This window comes from Orycteropus afer, unplaced genomic scaffold (assembly GCF_000298275.1).
Source record: "Orycteropus afer afer isolate SDZICR_OR568_19922 unplaced genomic scaffold, OryAfe1.0 scaffold00126, whole genome shotgun sequence".
Classification (NCBI taxonomy): Eukaryota; Metazoa; Chordata; class Mammalia; order Tubulidentata; family Orycteropodidae; genus Orycteropus; species Orycteropus afer.
The window spans coordinates 6600891-6617181 of record NW_006921713.1 but is presented as its reverse complement, the minus strand read 5'-3'; the positions used below and the strand labels follow the sequence as shown (position 1 = coordinate 6617181).

The window sequence follows — 16291 nt, the reverse complement described above, 5'->3', positions numbered from 1 at the left end:
ACATAGCTCTGCATACCTAACACATTTTACAAAAAGTATCAGTTATTATTTTCCTTTGACTCAGCTGTGTGGCTGTTACCCCACTGCTGCTTATGGAGGTGCCAGTGGGCCTCCACTACTGGATTCTCCACTGAAAGCTTCTGACTTATGGTTTAGGATGTAAATACATAATCAGGACTTCTCCAAGTTTCCAAAATGATAAACAGATCGATCTCCAATTGCTGGGATTTTACAGGAGAAAATTTTTTTTATGGAGGGATATTAGCACAGCTTGTTGTTGGCTAGTAAGAACATGGATGCCTTCTTTCATTCCACTCTACATTTTTCTGTATTTTCCAAATTTTATACAAGGAGTCTACATGATTTTTATAAATGGGAAAACATTCACACTTGTAACAGTGGACCTAGTGTTTATACTAGGACATTACCACTCTGAGTTGATGTTTTTTGTAAATGTTAGAGACAATATAGGAAAGCAATGAAGCAACAGTCCTTTCTGAAGGCCTAGCTTGTGGCTAATACTGTGCCGAGTGGATAGGGATAGAAGAATATCAGACACAGCTGTAACAATGACAGGGGTATTGTCATCAATACCTAACAGTAAGGCATACCTAACTGTGCCTAACTGTCAGTGCTAAATGATTTCAAAGAAGGGCCCCAGTGAGAGCACTGGAAGGGAACTGAATGACTAGCTCCTCTAGTACCCCCCAAACCTCCACCATTCTTGTATCACTTTACCATTTCTGCTACATCTGAGTACTGTTGGTTTCTTAAACTGATTACCTTTTCAAACTTAAAACACTTAGCCTTGTCATATATACAATAAATATCCAAGAAACCATGCATTTAATGTTTTTATTTCCTTAAATACATGAAAACAAATGCATTTCCACTAAAGTACTGTTTGTTCTTGTACCACTAAAAGTTACCTTCACCAGCATTATGCATGCCACACACTGAATGACACCAATGACACCAATATAGGCCAATGCTTGTATTTATTGGGAAGAGGAAAATGAGGCTCAGAAATGTCTTAGAATCTATCCAAGATGATACAGGCAGTTTCTGGTAGACCTAGGCCTAGAATGTAGGTCCTAGAGTCCAAACTAGTGCTCTTTCCACTAAGTCTCAACACCTGTGCTCAACCTTCATTCATGGTACCCCCTTCTCCATCTTAATGAAGGCTAGAGGAAGAAAGCTTCATGGAGGAGGTGGATCTGCAACTGAGCCTTGAATCTTATGTAAGAGTTGACCAGGTAGAGAGAAGTGAGTATTATCGGTGGGGACAATAATAGGAGCTAAGCAAAAGGAATGGATGTGGCATAGGAGTGTGGAAGTTGTGGGAAATGGGGGAAGAATCATTAGAAAATAGGCTTGAATAGGCACTCATTCTTTCAGTCAACAAACATGCCATTGCACAGCTACTCTGAACTTAGAACGAGATGGATAGGGTAAGGTCAAATAAAGGGGTCACCGGAAAGCTAAGGATAAGATTTCAGAGCATGAATTAGAAGTCAGAAGGCATCCATTCTAGTTCCTTGCACTGCCCCTGAATAACTTGACAATTCTCACTTTGCTTCTTTCTTTTTTATTTCCTTCTTCTGATAACATAGGGCCAAGTGATGCCATTCCAATTTTAATTTCTAAGTAGGAAAGTTACATGCTGAGAACAGTATCCAACTAACTCTTAATGAGCTCAGCTTCCATGAGGCTGCCGTGAGCCTATACAGAGATTTGTGTGAATTAGAAAAGTTGCACACATCACGTGGTTACAAGGCTTGGTGAGTGGATGGCACATCTGAATGAATTTTTAATGGGTATGCTTTCTTGGTAGACACAGTCCAGGCATAAGGTGCCCAGCTATGCAGAGTACCTGATGGATTTCAGTGATTATTCATTCACCTCTTAGGCTGGGGCCCTTTTGCAGTGCTCAAACTATGCAACTTTCTTGGCAGTCTTGAGCAAGCTCTCTGGTTGTTTTTTTTTTTTTTTTTAAAAAAAAAAGTCTCCCTAGGGTGTAATGCTTTATTTCTGGCAGGGTCCATTTGCTACTTCACTCCTTACTGTAGAAACTGCTCTGCATGCCAGAGGGCAGGCATTCTTTGATATGTGTGAGTAAATAACACTACCATGTTACCAAAAAAACCAAACTCACTGTAGTTGAGTCCAATTCGACTCATAGCGACCCCTTGTTGGGTTTCTGAGGCAGTATCACTATGGAAGTAGACTGCCCAACCTTCCTTCCGAGGAGTGGCTGGCGGATTTGAACCACCAGCCTTCTGGTTAGCAGTCAGTCATATTTCATTCATGAGCAAGGCTGCTAGTTAAATAGACTGGGTGAGGAAAAAAATGTAAGCCACCTACAGTTCTGGAACAAAGAGGAAGAATTAGCTTGCAAAACTAAAGTCAAGGAGGCTGATTTTACAGATTTGAGTTTGAGATAAAAAGGGAGGGAACACAGTCCTGACACATTGCATTTTAAGAGAAATAAATATTCTTTCACTATATAAAACTATATTCTTGCTCTCATCTGTCATTAGTAGCTTTGGAAGCAGACTATATATTCTAGTTCAGGAGAAAGTGATATATGTCAATGTTTTGTGAAAGCCAGCAAGCTAATAACATCTCACAGTAAACTTCTTGTTGCATTTAATTAAGAAATAAAGGGAACTCTCAGTGAATAAATCATGTTTCAAAACTTACAAATAAAAAGACCAAATCTAATCACAAAACTGAAGTGACCACTCTCCTCTGATGCTATTTGAATCAATTGCTTAGTACAATTCAGAAGGGTTTACTATTATTCTATCAGGTGTATTTACAATGTGCCCAGTTGCACACTGCATGGATTAGCTTGCTCCAAACTCCAAAGAATGCAAACCAAACACACCTCTTCCTTCTAGAAGAGCAGTCTGGTAGGGAAACACACAGAACATTTAGAACTATCAGTATGTGATCAGTGTTGATCAAGGACATAAACAACACACAATTCCGGGTCAGTACATGGATCATGATTGTAAAAATAGATGTGCTGCAATTTTTCACCCCTCTTTCTATCCCTGTCTTTTGCAATGTGGCGTTGCAACTCCTCCCATCAAGAAGTGCTATCTATTTCCGTACCTCTTAAATCTGGGCTGGATTTGGGTCAGCTAATAGCATGTGACAGAAGTGTTATTCCGAGTCTGGGCCTCAAAAGACCACGCATGTTTTTGCTCATTCTGTTATAACCATGTAAACCTTATAAACAAGCCCAGTCTAACCCAGTCTCTAGCCTGGGCTAGATTTGGCTCAGCTAACAGCATGTGACAGAAGTGTCATTTTGAGTCTGGCCTGGATTTGGCTCAGTTAACAGCATGTGACAGAGATGCCATTCAGAGTTTGGGCCTCAAGAGACCTTGCATGTTTTCACTCATTCTCTTGTAACCCTGTAAGCCTTATAAACAAGCCCAGTGTAAGCCATTCTCTAGCATGAGAGATCACATGGAGAAAGGCCTGGTCATGTCAGCCAAGGCCAGCCTGTAGTTGACCAACCCCAAATATGCAACAGTTCATTCAAGATCCCATAGCTAACCACAGACGCATGAGTATGCCCAGTAGAGACAGCTACTCTAGAAAGAACCACTTAACTGACTTGTGGACTCAAAGACAATAATAATCATATATTGTTTTAAACCATAAGGAGGTCTGGTGGCACAGTGGTCAAGACATTCGGCTGCTAACCAAAAGATCGGCAATTCAAGCTCACCAGGTGCCTCACAGGAGAAAGATGAAGCAGTCTGCTTCTGTAACGATTTACAGCCTTAGAAACCCTGTGGGGGCAGTTCTACTCTGTCCTATATGGTTGTTACGAGTTGGAATCAACTTGATGGCAGTGGGTTTGGTTTTAAGGTAAAACTTGGGGGGTTAGTTTTCATTCCACAACAGAATGATGGAAATAATTGAGCACTCAACTACTAACCAAAAGGTTGGTAGTTCAAACCCACCTAGACACACCTTGGAAGAAAGGCCTGGCGATGACTTCTGAAAGGTTCACAGCCATTGAAAACTCTATGTGCAGTTCTACTCTGACACACATGGGGGATCACCATGAGTCAAAATTGACTTGCAGGCAACTGGGTTTTGTGTTTTTTTTCTGGCTAGAAGATACAATAATAGTAATCTAATTATGTATTGCTTTGACATGTCTTGCTACCACTTGATTTTAACACAGATGAATGTGACACTTTGAATGTGACTTTATTTTCTTTCCTCTTTCTACCTTTTTCTTTTTTTAAACAAAGTAACAAATTTTGGGCATACTCAGACTTTCTGCTCAGCTTCTTCCCACTGATAAGGAGAGAGAGTATCACTTTCAGACCTGTGGAAAGCACCAGCATGCATTGGACTATCTCATCTTTCCAAGTCAGTCAACAAACGTTTATTAAACACCTACCATAAGAGCTCTGGTAGCATAGTGCCTAAGGCACTTGATTGCTAACCAGAAGGCTGGTGGTTCAAACCCACCAGCCACTCCTTGGAAGGAAGGTTGGGCAATCTACTTCCATAGTGATACCGCCTCGGGAACCCAAGGAGGGGTCACTATGAGTCAGGTCCGACTCGACGGCACACAGCAACAACAACAATATGCCAGGCACTCTTCAATGATTCCCAACCCAGAGTCTGTATCCAAATTCCCTCAGGAACTTTTTCAAAAGGCCCATGTCAAGGTTCCCTTCTCTTTCCCCCTCTGCTCCTCTGTATCTCAACCAGAAACACTGAAACACTGCTCTAATGTTGCTACTTGTTACATGAACATTTTCTGTTTCCTCCCCTAAGAAAAGGAAGCCTGTGGGTTATTCCAGGATACAAATCCTTCAGTCCCTTATTTTGCCAACTCCACAATGTATTCAGCCTTTGTATCTTTCAGAATGGCATTTATTTGCTTCCCTTCCTGCCAAGACCCTAACTGGTACCAATAAACCTCCTCTTCTCCTTTCAGAGACAATTCTTCAATCCAGTGAGTATTTACTGAGCACACTCTGCCTAATCTTGCAACAGGGATGTGGTCAATGAAGGAGTCATGCCTCTGTTGTTGTTGTTATGTGCCATGGACTCAGACCGGATTCATAGTGACCCCTCCTTGGGTTTCCAAGGCGGTATCCCTACGGAAGTAGATTGCTCAATCTTCCTTCCGAGGAGTGGTTGCCTCTGTAGCGGTCTCTTAAAGGTCATATAGAAAAAATACAAAAAAAACTGGGTTTGTATTTCAATCAACATTCTGTTATTATCATCCACATCAAAATGAAATTTGTTTCTCTTTAGTAATAAATTATTATATTTAATTTAGATAGTATTTATTTACTGCCTGCCTCCCATCTACCGCTACAGCATATTAGTTCCAGGAGGGCAGGGAATTTTCCTGTCTTATTCACTGGTGTATATCCAGCACCAAGAAAAACATTTGAGTAGGTGCTAAATAATCATTGAATCTAAGGGATAAAAGAGAAGACAATGGTCACTAACATTTACTGTAACCTACTATATACCTGACACTTTGCATTAGAAAGATGTTGTTGTTATTGTTGTTAGGTTCTGTTGTGTCATTTTTGACTGACAGCAACCTCATGTAACAATAGAACTGGCCCATAGGGTTCTGTGGTGCAGTAAATTACTTGGTATGGCTTTTTCTAGCCATAGTCTTTGTAACTCCCACTGGATTTGTATGGTGGGACGATGCAAATAAGGTGTGTAGAACTCTATTGTTGGGATTGGTTAGTTTTGTCACTCTGCCAGGCTTAAAATGAGCCCTCCTAGAGGCAGAGAGGGTATCTCACTGTGATCAAGAGAGAAGAGCTGGAGGTGAAGTAGAGGGCATCCTTGGACCTGAGATCCCTGCACTGGACCTCCTTGGCAGAGATGCACCAGCAGAGAGAGATGCTTGGCAGAGAGAGACACCCAGCAGAGAGAAAGACCCAGCAGAGAGAGACACCTGGCAGACAGGTGATGGCAGTGGAACTAAAAGGCACGAGACAGAGTGGCAGGCTTACCCAGCCCACAGAGCAAAAAAGCTGAGTGCCCTTGGGCAGGAGGCTTGCTGGCGGAGTAGGATGCACCTAGGTGTACCTATCAGCAGAGCTAAAAGAGCTTTGTAACACCTGCCTAAGCAGGGCAGAGGCCAGGCTGAGAGACTAAGGGCCAGAGAGGTGTGATGGTCCTGACAGAAGAACTGTATCCTGACTGTGTTCCTGAACCTGAATTGTAGCCTGTTACTTCTCTAACAAACTTCATAAATGTGAGCATTGTCTGTGAGTTCTGAGTGGCCACTGCAATGAATTATCAAACCTAGCAGAAAAGGAGTGCCGTGGGAGGGGCAGTTGGGGTCAGAATTAGTAAAAGGTTGGAGGGTGGCAGGATGTCTGGCCTCTTAGGAATAAGCCTTAGGCTGCTGATAGCAATTCTGTTTTCCTCTTGTGAAGTTAGAGAATATCAGAAGATGCCACATCCATGCCCTTTTAGCAGGTTTTCTAGGTTTTTCACCTGATGGCCCAGTGGTTAAGCACTTGGCTACTAACTGAAAGGGTAGTGGTTCAAATCCACTAGCTGCTCCAAAGGAGAAAATTGTGACAGTCTGCTTTTATAGAGAAATCTTATGGGGCAGTTCTACTCTGTCCTACAAGGTAGCTATGAGTCAAAATTGGCTCAACAGCAACAAGATTTTTTTGTTTTTTTCCTTTAAATCTTTAGGAGCAGATCATCAGGACTTTCTCCTGCAGATCTGTTGGGTGGGTTCAAATTGCCAACTTTTTGGTTAGCATCAAAGGAGCTCTGGTGGTAAACTGGTTAAGGTATTTGGCTGCTAACTAAAAGGTTGGTGGTTAAAACCCACTAGGCACTCTGTGGAAGATGAGGCAGTCTGCTTCCATAATTTACAGCCTTTGAAACCAAAGGAGGGTCGCCAGGAGTTAGAATCGACTCAATGGCAGTGAGTTTGGTTTGGTTTTGGTTAGCATCAAGTGTTTAACTGTTATGCCCCAGGACTCCTTAGGTGAACTGTTTAACCTATTTAAAGCTAATAAACAGCATGCCAAAAGACAAAAACAAAAACCCATTGCTGACTAGTAAAATCTAAGCCTGACTCTCAACACATGCCTTTTCCACTGTATCACATGTCTGACAAATGTGATAAGAGCATATATGTTGTTGTTGTTGCTGTTAGGTGCCATCGAGTTTGCTTTGACTCCCAGCAACCCTATGTACAACAGAACAAAACACTGCCCAGTCCTGTGGCAGCCTCACAATCCTTGCTATACATTTTCCCATCTTTGCAACCACTGTGTCAGTTCACCTTGTTGAGGGCCTTCCCTTTTTTCGCTGATCCTCCACTTCATGCAGCATGATATCTTTCTCCAGGGAATGGTCCCTTCTGACAACATGGCCAAAGCAGGCCAAAGTCTAGCCATTCTTGCTTCCAAAGAGCATTCCAGCTATGCTTCTACCAGGACAGATTGGTTTGTTCTTCTGGAAGTCCCTGGTACTTTCCATATTCTTCGCCAGCACCACAACTCAAAACCATCAACTCTTCTTTGGTCTTCTTTATTCACTGTCCAGCTCTCACATGCATATGAAGCTATCAAAAATACCATGGCTTGAGTTAGGCATACCTTAGTCTTCAAAGAGACTTCTTTGCTCTTCAGCACTTTAAAGAGGTCTTTTGCAGCAGATTAACCCATTCAATATGACGTCTGATTTCTTGACTGCTGTTTCCATGGGTGTTGATTGTAGAACCAAGTAATAAGAAATCTTTGACAACTTCAATCTGTTCTCTATTTTTCATAAGGCTGCTTATTGGGCTAGTTGTGAGGATTTTCATTTTCTTTATGCTGAGATATAATACATACTGCAGACTGTAGTCTTTAATCTTCATCAGAGCCTAAATAAAGAGAAAATCTTGCCCTAGAGCTGGTGCTCTGAATTTGGACTTTTAGCCTCTTAAACTGTGAGATAATAAATCTGTCTGTTAAAGCCATCCACTTGGTATATCTGTTATAGTAGCACAAGATAACTAAGACAGTAGGACACATGTACTTGGTGAAACACACTAAGCGCATTCCAAAGAGCTACACTTACAGATAATTAAGCTTGAAGCCTCAGCCTCAATAGGGTCATCATTACTAGAATCTTCAATTAAAAGCACACTGTGTATGTTCCAGCCTTTGTTCCCCCACAAGAGCTCCACCCAAACATCACCTGGCATACCAGGAGGGCCTTCACGAGTTCATAACTCTTTTATTTTAATCATCTAACTTAAATGCAAACTGACTCATTTGGGGGGGGGGGATTGATAGCCATAAACATAATGCATTTGAACCCAATCACCAATCCCTGAACTGGATGAACTGTGGCAACCTATTTAACCTTTCTGAATCTGTTTATTTGTAAAATGCAGACAAAAATAACCTCCTTGTCAGGGTCTTATGAAAATTAAATGACATAGAACATTTCAAATATTTAGCATGATGTCTGTCACAGTTCCAAGGGAACAAAGCAAAAATTAGTTTCTTTCCTTTTTACTTCAAAAACAACAGCAACAACAAAATATACTTTTAAAAAATGTTTATAGTTACTTTTTAAAACTTGAGTGCTCCCTAATTCCTATAAAAGTGATCAGTTCCGATTCGTATGATATTTATAATCAGGGAGGCTACAAAGAATTAGCTTCAAGGTATAATTCCTGTGCTGAATACACAGTTTTGCATCAGAAATGCCTTGCTAACAATTCCTTAGTATACCTTGGAGTCCTTTCTACAGATCAAGGACAAAAAAGGAGATCATTAACAATGGAAAACAATCAGGTTACGATAGAGACAATGATCTCTTAAGCAGTCCTCACTCTCACCTCTCATATTATTTTCATTTCTTTCTCTCTTGTATGTAGTTCTCATCATGTTCCACATCAAAGTGGGTAACCCCTAATGTATCTGCCTGCCTCCTTGCTTTTCTTTTCCCTTGTTCTTTTCAACTTGTACCTGATCTCTCTCATTCCTTCCTAAAGGTTTTTTTTTTTGTTTCTTTTCCCCTCAGTGATTACAATGTGCAAGGTTCTGTGCTGGCCCTGAGGGCAAAGAAACGTGGTACTTGTCTCTAGAAGTTTACAGTTTAGTGGTATAAAACAACAACAACAACAAAAATGAGATAGAGGCTCTGAGGAAATTATGTACAGTGTACAAGGGAATCTCTAAGGAGCGTTAGCTTATTCAGTCTAAAGGTTAAAGAGATTTCTAAAAGGAGCTCTTGTGATGTCTTTTGGTAATACGGAAAACATTTGGGCAACATGTATTAATGGGGGCGGCAGTGAAGACTCATACCACAGGTGAGTATTCAAATAATGGCAGCATGAAGAAATTAAGTAATTTCTTTCACACAAAAAAAATTACACTATATAAAACACAACTATTTGAAGACACTAGAAACTGACCATGTGAATCAAAAACTGAACACTGACATAAGTGTGGTAAAAATGTGTGTATATGGCTTCCTTGTTTGAGTGCATTTACCAACTCTCTCTCTCCAACTCTTGTTGTAGAAAATTGTAGCTTAAGTTGACAGATGTCTGACTTCAGCATCACAGAACAGCTGAGAATCTAACAAAAAGCTACCAGAATAAATGAATTTTCTTGAAGAGTTTCAGAATAAAAGTAAATATATGCATAGGATGTCAGCAAAATAGCACAACAGGCAGCTTCAAGCACATGTCCTTTCATAGAAACATTGAAAAATAAGCAGGTATGGTCTGAATTGACTTTGTTAGAACTTTGGAAAACAGTCAAAGGTTTAAAGAAACTGATTGCTGAATCAAGAGAAAAAAAATCAACTTAAAACGCTATGGGCATTAAAGAAATTTCTGTGAAAACATTAGCTGAACATAAGCTGAAGAAATACAGGCTTCAGTGAGCACACATGACAAAGAATACAGTCTTTGTAAAAAAAAAAAAAAAAAGTTTGAAATAGTTACTAAACAAATGGGTAACTACAGCAAACCCCAGGGAAAGAGGAGATTCTGATTTCCAAAGTTATGTACTATAATATTCAAATATCCAATTTTGAACCAAAAAATCACAAGATGTACAAATAAATAGGAACTCCATTTTTAATGTCCTACATGCTCTAAAAGACATATGTATAGAAAATAATGATAAATCCATATTATGTACACACAATGCATAAAGATGAAATTTGTGACAATAACATGAAAGGGGAAGGGATGGAGCTACATAGGATCAGAGTTTTTGTATGTTATCGAAGTTAAACTGGTTTTAATACAAAGTAGATTGTAATAAATTTAGGATGTTACTTTAATTCCCATGATTACACACTATGGTCAATTTATTTATTTATTTATTTTTCCGTATGATATGTGTGAAAGTTTACAGAGCAAATTCATTTTCCATACAGGAGTTGATACATATCTTGTTTTATGACATTAACTGCAATTCCTCACAATGGTCAATTTATTTTTGATAAGAATGTCAAGATCATGGAAGAAGAAAAGAAGTCTCTTTAACATATGGTGCTGGGACAACTGGATGTCCACATGTAAAAGAATGAATTTATACTTCTACCTCACATCATATGCAAAAAAAAATAATTATTAACTAATTATTTAGGATCAACAACCTACATACAGGAGCTAACACCATAAAACATTTAGAAGAAGAAAACTTAGAGGTAAACCTTTGTAACTTTCTATTTGGCAAGAGATTGTTATTTATGACATCAAAAAAAAAAAACAGAAAAATTGGACTGCATCAAAAATTAAAACATTTCATGTCAAAGTATACTATAAAGAAAGAAGGCAAATCACACAATGAAAAAAAATATATTTGCCAATCATATCTAATCAGAGACTTATATTATTACAACTCAATAATAAAAACACATAAATAATCCAATTTAAAATTACACAAATTACTTGAACAGATGTATCTCCAAAGGTGATATACATATGGCCAACAAGAATATGAAAAGATGTTCAGCATCATTAGTCATTACCAAAAACTCACTGCTATCGAGTTGATTCTGACTCACAGAGACCCCCACTGAGTTCCAAGGTGGTAAATCTTTACAGAAGTAGATTGCCCCATCTTCCTTCTGCTGCTAGTGGGTTTGAACTACCAGCCTTCTGGTTAGCAGTCAAATGCCTTAGGGACTGTGCCACCAGAGCTCCTTAATTTAAAAATAGGCAAATGATTTGAATAGATATTTCTCCAAAGGAGATAAATAAATAGCCAACAAGAATGTGAAAAGATGTTCAACATCATTAGTCATTAGGGACATGCAAAACAGAGTCACAATGTGCTAATATTTCACACTCATTAGGATGGATATAATAAAAGTTTTTTTTAAAAAAGGAAAATGATAAATGTTGGTGAAGATGTGAAGATAGTGGGACCTTCATCTATTGCTGTCTGTGGAAATATAAAGTGGCTCAGTTGCTGTGGAAAACAGTTTGGCAGTTTCTTAAATAGTTAAACATAGAATTATGTGTATGACTGCATAATTCCCTTAAGAATTGAAAAGGACTCAAACAGATACTTGTATACCAGTGTTTACTACAACATCAACAATTGCCAGAAGGTGGAAACAACCTAAATATCCATCAATATATGCATGGACAAACAAAATGGTGTATATCCATACAAGAGAATATTTCTCAGTTATAAAGAGAAATTAAATTCTAAGACATGCTATAACATGGATGGGCTTTGAAAACATTATGCTAAGTGAAATAAACCAGACACAACATGCCACATACTGTATGATTCCATTTATATGGAATATCCAGAATAGACAAATCCATGAGACCAAACTCAGATTTGTGATTGCCAGAGACTGGAGAGAAGGAAGAATAGGGAATAAACTGTTTGTATGGAATTTTACTTTGTTGTTGTTGTTAGGTGCTGTCAAGCTGTCTCCAACTCATAGTGACCCTACACATGGCAGAACGAAACACTGCCTGGTCCCACAACAGCTCCATGATCCTTGCTATACTTGAGCCCATCACCGCAGCCACTGTATCAATCCATCTTGTTGAGGGCCTTCCCCTCTTTCATCAACCCTCCACTTTACCAAGCATGACATCCTTCTCCAGGGAATTGTCCTTTCTGACAACATGACCAAAGTGGATGAGATGAAGTCTGGCCATTATCGCTTCCAAGGAGCATTTGCATTCTGGCTGCACTTCCTTCAGGACAGATCTGTTAATTCTTTTAGCAGTCCATGGTACTTTCAGCGTTCTTCGCCAGCACCACAACTCAAAAGCATCAACTCTTCTTTGGTCTTCCTATTCATTGTCCAGCTCTCACATGCATATGAGGCGATTGAAAATATCATGGCTTGTGTCAGGTGCACCTTAGTCCTCAAGGAGATATCTTTGCTCTTCAGCACTTGAAAGAGGTCCTTTGCAGCTGATTTGCACACTACTATACATCGTTTGATGTCCTGACTGCTGCTTCCATTGGCGTCAATTGTAGAACCAAGTAATGTGAAGTCTCTGACAACTTCAATCTTTTTCAATCTTTTCTCCATTTATTGTGATGGTGCTTACAGGTCCAGTTATGAGGATTTTGTCTTCTTTATATTGAGATGTAATTCATACTAAAGACTGTATTCTTCAAACTTCATTAGTAAGTGCCTGAAGTCATCCTCACTTTCAGCAAGCAAAGTTGTGTTGTCTGCATATCCCTGGTTGTTAGTGATTCTTCCTCCAATCCTGATGCCACGTTATTCTTCATATAGTCCAGCTGTTTGGCTTATCTTCTCAGCACACAGATTGAACAAGTATGGTGGAAGGATACAACCCTGACATACTCCCTTCTTGATTTTAAACCACACAGTGTCCCCTTTTTCTGTTCTAACAACAGCCTCCTGGTCTATGTACAGATTCCTCATAAGTACAATCAAGTGTTCTGGAATTCCCATTATTCTCAATGTTACCCATAATTTGATCCACACAATCAAATGTTTTTGCCTAGTCAATAAAAATACAAGTAAACATCTTTCTGGTATTCTTTGGTTTGAGCCAAGGTCCATCTGACATCACCAATGATATCCCTTGTTCCGTGTCCTCTCTTGAAACCAGCTTGCATTTTTGGAAGTTCTCTGTCAATATACTACTGCAACTGTTTTTGAATTATCTTCAGCAAGATTTTACTTGCACGTGATATTAATGATATTGTTTGATAATTTCCGCATTGTGTGGGATCACCTTTCTTTGGAATGGGTACAAATATGGATCTCTTCTAGTCAGTTGACCAGGTAGCTGTCTTCCAAATCTTTTGACATAGCTGAGTGAGTGCCTCCAGCAGGGCTTTGTTGAAACATCTCAATGGATATTTTACTTTAGAGTGATGGAAATATTATGGAGGTAAATACAGGTGGTGTGATAAGGTTATATGACAACTTGGCAAGGCCATGATTCTAAGTGGTTTGGAAGATATTATGTAATCATCCTCCATTTTGTAAGCTGATGTGAGCAGCCAATCAGTTGAAAGAGGAATTTTTTAGAGGGTATTGTATACACCCAATATATATGGATGTTTTGGCAAAGTCTGCCCTTTCTTTTATTCTACTGGTCACCCTCTGATCTCCGTTGGGATATAAGCTAGCAGCCTGCCATTTGACCTGTAGATTTGGGGATCAGCTAGCTCCTGTGACCCTGTGAGTCGGCATCCTTCTGCCTGAACTTCCAATTTTGGGTTCATCAGCCCCTGCAACCATGTGAGTCAGGAGAAGTCTAGAGTTTGATACCTGACCCATGGATTTGGGACTTGTTAGCCTCTACAACTGTGTGAGCCACTTTCTTGAAATAGTTCTCTCTATATAAGGAGCTCTGGTAGTGCAGTGGCTAAGGCATTTGGTGGCTAAACAAAACGTTGGTGATTTGAGCCTACCAGCTGCTTCGTGGGAGAAAGATGAGGCAGTCTACTTCCATAAAGATTTATAGCCTTGGAAACCCTGTGGTGCAGTTCTACTCTGTTCTCAAGTGTTGCTATGAGTCAAAATTGACTCATTGGCAGTGGGTTATGTATATATTTATATATGCTTCACTGGTTTTACCCTGAGAACCAAAAACCAAACTCACTGCCATTGAATTAGATCCAACTCATAGCAACCGCTCCTTGGGTTTCTGAGACAGTATCACTATGGAAGTACATTGGCCAATTTTCCTTCTGAGAAGTGGCTGGTGGGTTTGAACCACCAGCCTTCTGGTTAGTAGTCAAATGCCTTAGGCACTATGTCATCAGAGCTCCTCTAGAGAACCCAGACTAAGATAAATGGTGATTACGTAACATTTTGAATGTACAAAATGCCACTCAAGGACCCCTGGTGGCACAGTGATTAAGTGCTCACGTGCTAACCGAAAGGTTTGTGGTTCAAACCCAGCAGCTGTTCCACAGGAGAAAGATGTGGCAGTCTACTTCTGTAAAGCCTTGGAAACCCTATGGGGCAGTTCTACTCTGCCATATAGGTTCACTAAGAACTGGAATTGACTCAACAGCAAGGGATATTTTTCAAAGGTCACTGAATTATTCATTTTTAAATGGTTGATTTTATGCTATATGAATTTTATCTCAATATTTTTTTAAAACAATGTAAATATAAAAATTATATTTCTATACTGTGGTGGTTTTAAAATTTCCACAGATTCTTTGACAATTTTTCCTTTAAAAAGTAGATTCTAACTTCCTTTTCTTAAGTTGGGTTGATCACAGTAACTTGCTTCTAAGGAATAGAATGTGGCAGAAGTGACAGTGTATGACGTCTGAGACTAGGTCATAATAGGCATTCCATTTGCACCCTTGGTCTTTGGGATCACTTGCTCTGGGGAAAGCAAGTCATCTTGTGAGAATATTCAAGCAGCCCTGTGGAGAAGCCAAGTGGAGAGGAATCAACTTGCCAGCACCACCTTGCCAACCATGTAAGTAAGCCACCATGGTTGTATATCCTGTAGCTTCAGTTAAGCTTTCAGAGATCTCAGCCCCTTAATGTTTGAATCTTCCAGGTGAGGCCCCAGAATATAGTGGAATAGAAACAAGCCATCTCCAGTAACCCTGTGTAAATTCTTGAGATAATAAGTAATTATTTCTGTTTTAACCCACTAAATTCTGGGACAATTTGTTATGTAGCAAAAGATTATAAACTCACTGCCCTTGAGTCAATTCTGACTCATAGTGACCCTACAGGACAGGGTAGAACTGCCCCATAGTGTTTCCAAGGCTATAAATCTTTACGAAAGCAGACTGCCTTATCTTTCTTCCCCAGAGTGGCTGTGGGTTTGAACCGCTGACTGTTTGGTTAACAGCCCTACTGCTCTTTAGCAATAGCTTATATATATATATGATATATATATATCATATATATATATATGTATGTGTGTATGTATGTGTATAATTATATATATAATATATATGTGTGTATGTATGTGTATATATATATACACATATATATATGTGTGTGTGTGTGTATAAAAAAACTACAATTACAATGACATCAAAAATTATTTAGGACTAAATTTAATGAAGGAGCTCTGGTAGCATAGTGCCTAAGGCACTTGACTGCTAACCAGAAGCCTGGTGGTTAAAACCCACCAGCCACTACTCAGAAGGATGACTGGGCAATCTACTTCCATAGAGATACTGCCTTGGAAACCCAAGCAGGGGTCGCTATGAGTCAGGTCTGACTTGACAGCACATAACAACAACAAAAAATTTAATGAAAGGTATGTCATATTTGTACTCTGAAAACTACAAAGCACTGAGGAAATTAAAGAAGACATAAATAAATAAAGAGGTATACTATTTCATGGATTGGAAGAATCAATATTGTAGATATGTTTCTCTCAATTGATTTATAGGATCAGTGCAATTGAAATCATGTTTCCAGCAGACTGTTTTATAGAAATTGATAAGAAGATCCTAAAATTCATATGGAAATTCAAAATAGTAAAGCAGCTTAAATAAAAACAAACTTGGAGAACATATACAACCTGATTTCAAAATACACAATAAAGTTAAAGCAACTGAGTGTTTTTCTGGTAAACCATTTTTTAGAAAAAGAAGGGAATGCTGATTTATAGAACTTGCTGATTTCAGTGGTAAAATACTCCCACCATGGCTGATTTTAAGCTATCAATAATTTAATAATCAACTTGCTAATTCTTGAATATTTAATAGTCCACTTTCATAAACATATCAGCCAGCTCCAGCACACCAATGAGAAGTATTACCATAAGACAAACATAGAGCTCAATGGA

General features: G+C 39.2%; 1 protein-coding gene across 1 annotated transcript in view; it reads right to left on the bottom strand.

Moving 5' to 3' along the window:
- PLBD1 (phospholipase B domain containing 1) overlaps positions 1-16291 on the bottom strand; it is an 87730-nt gene that overhangs the window by 11657 nt on the left and 59782 nt on the right. The gene's annotated exons all lie outside the window — the stretch shown is intronic.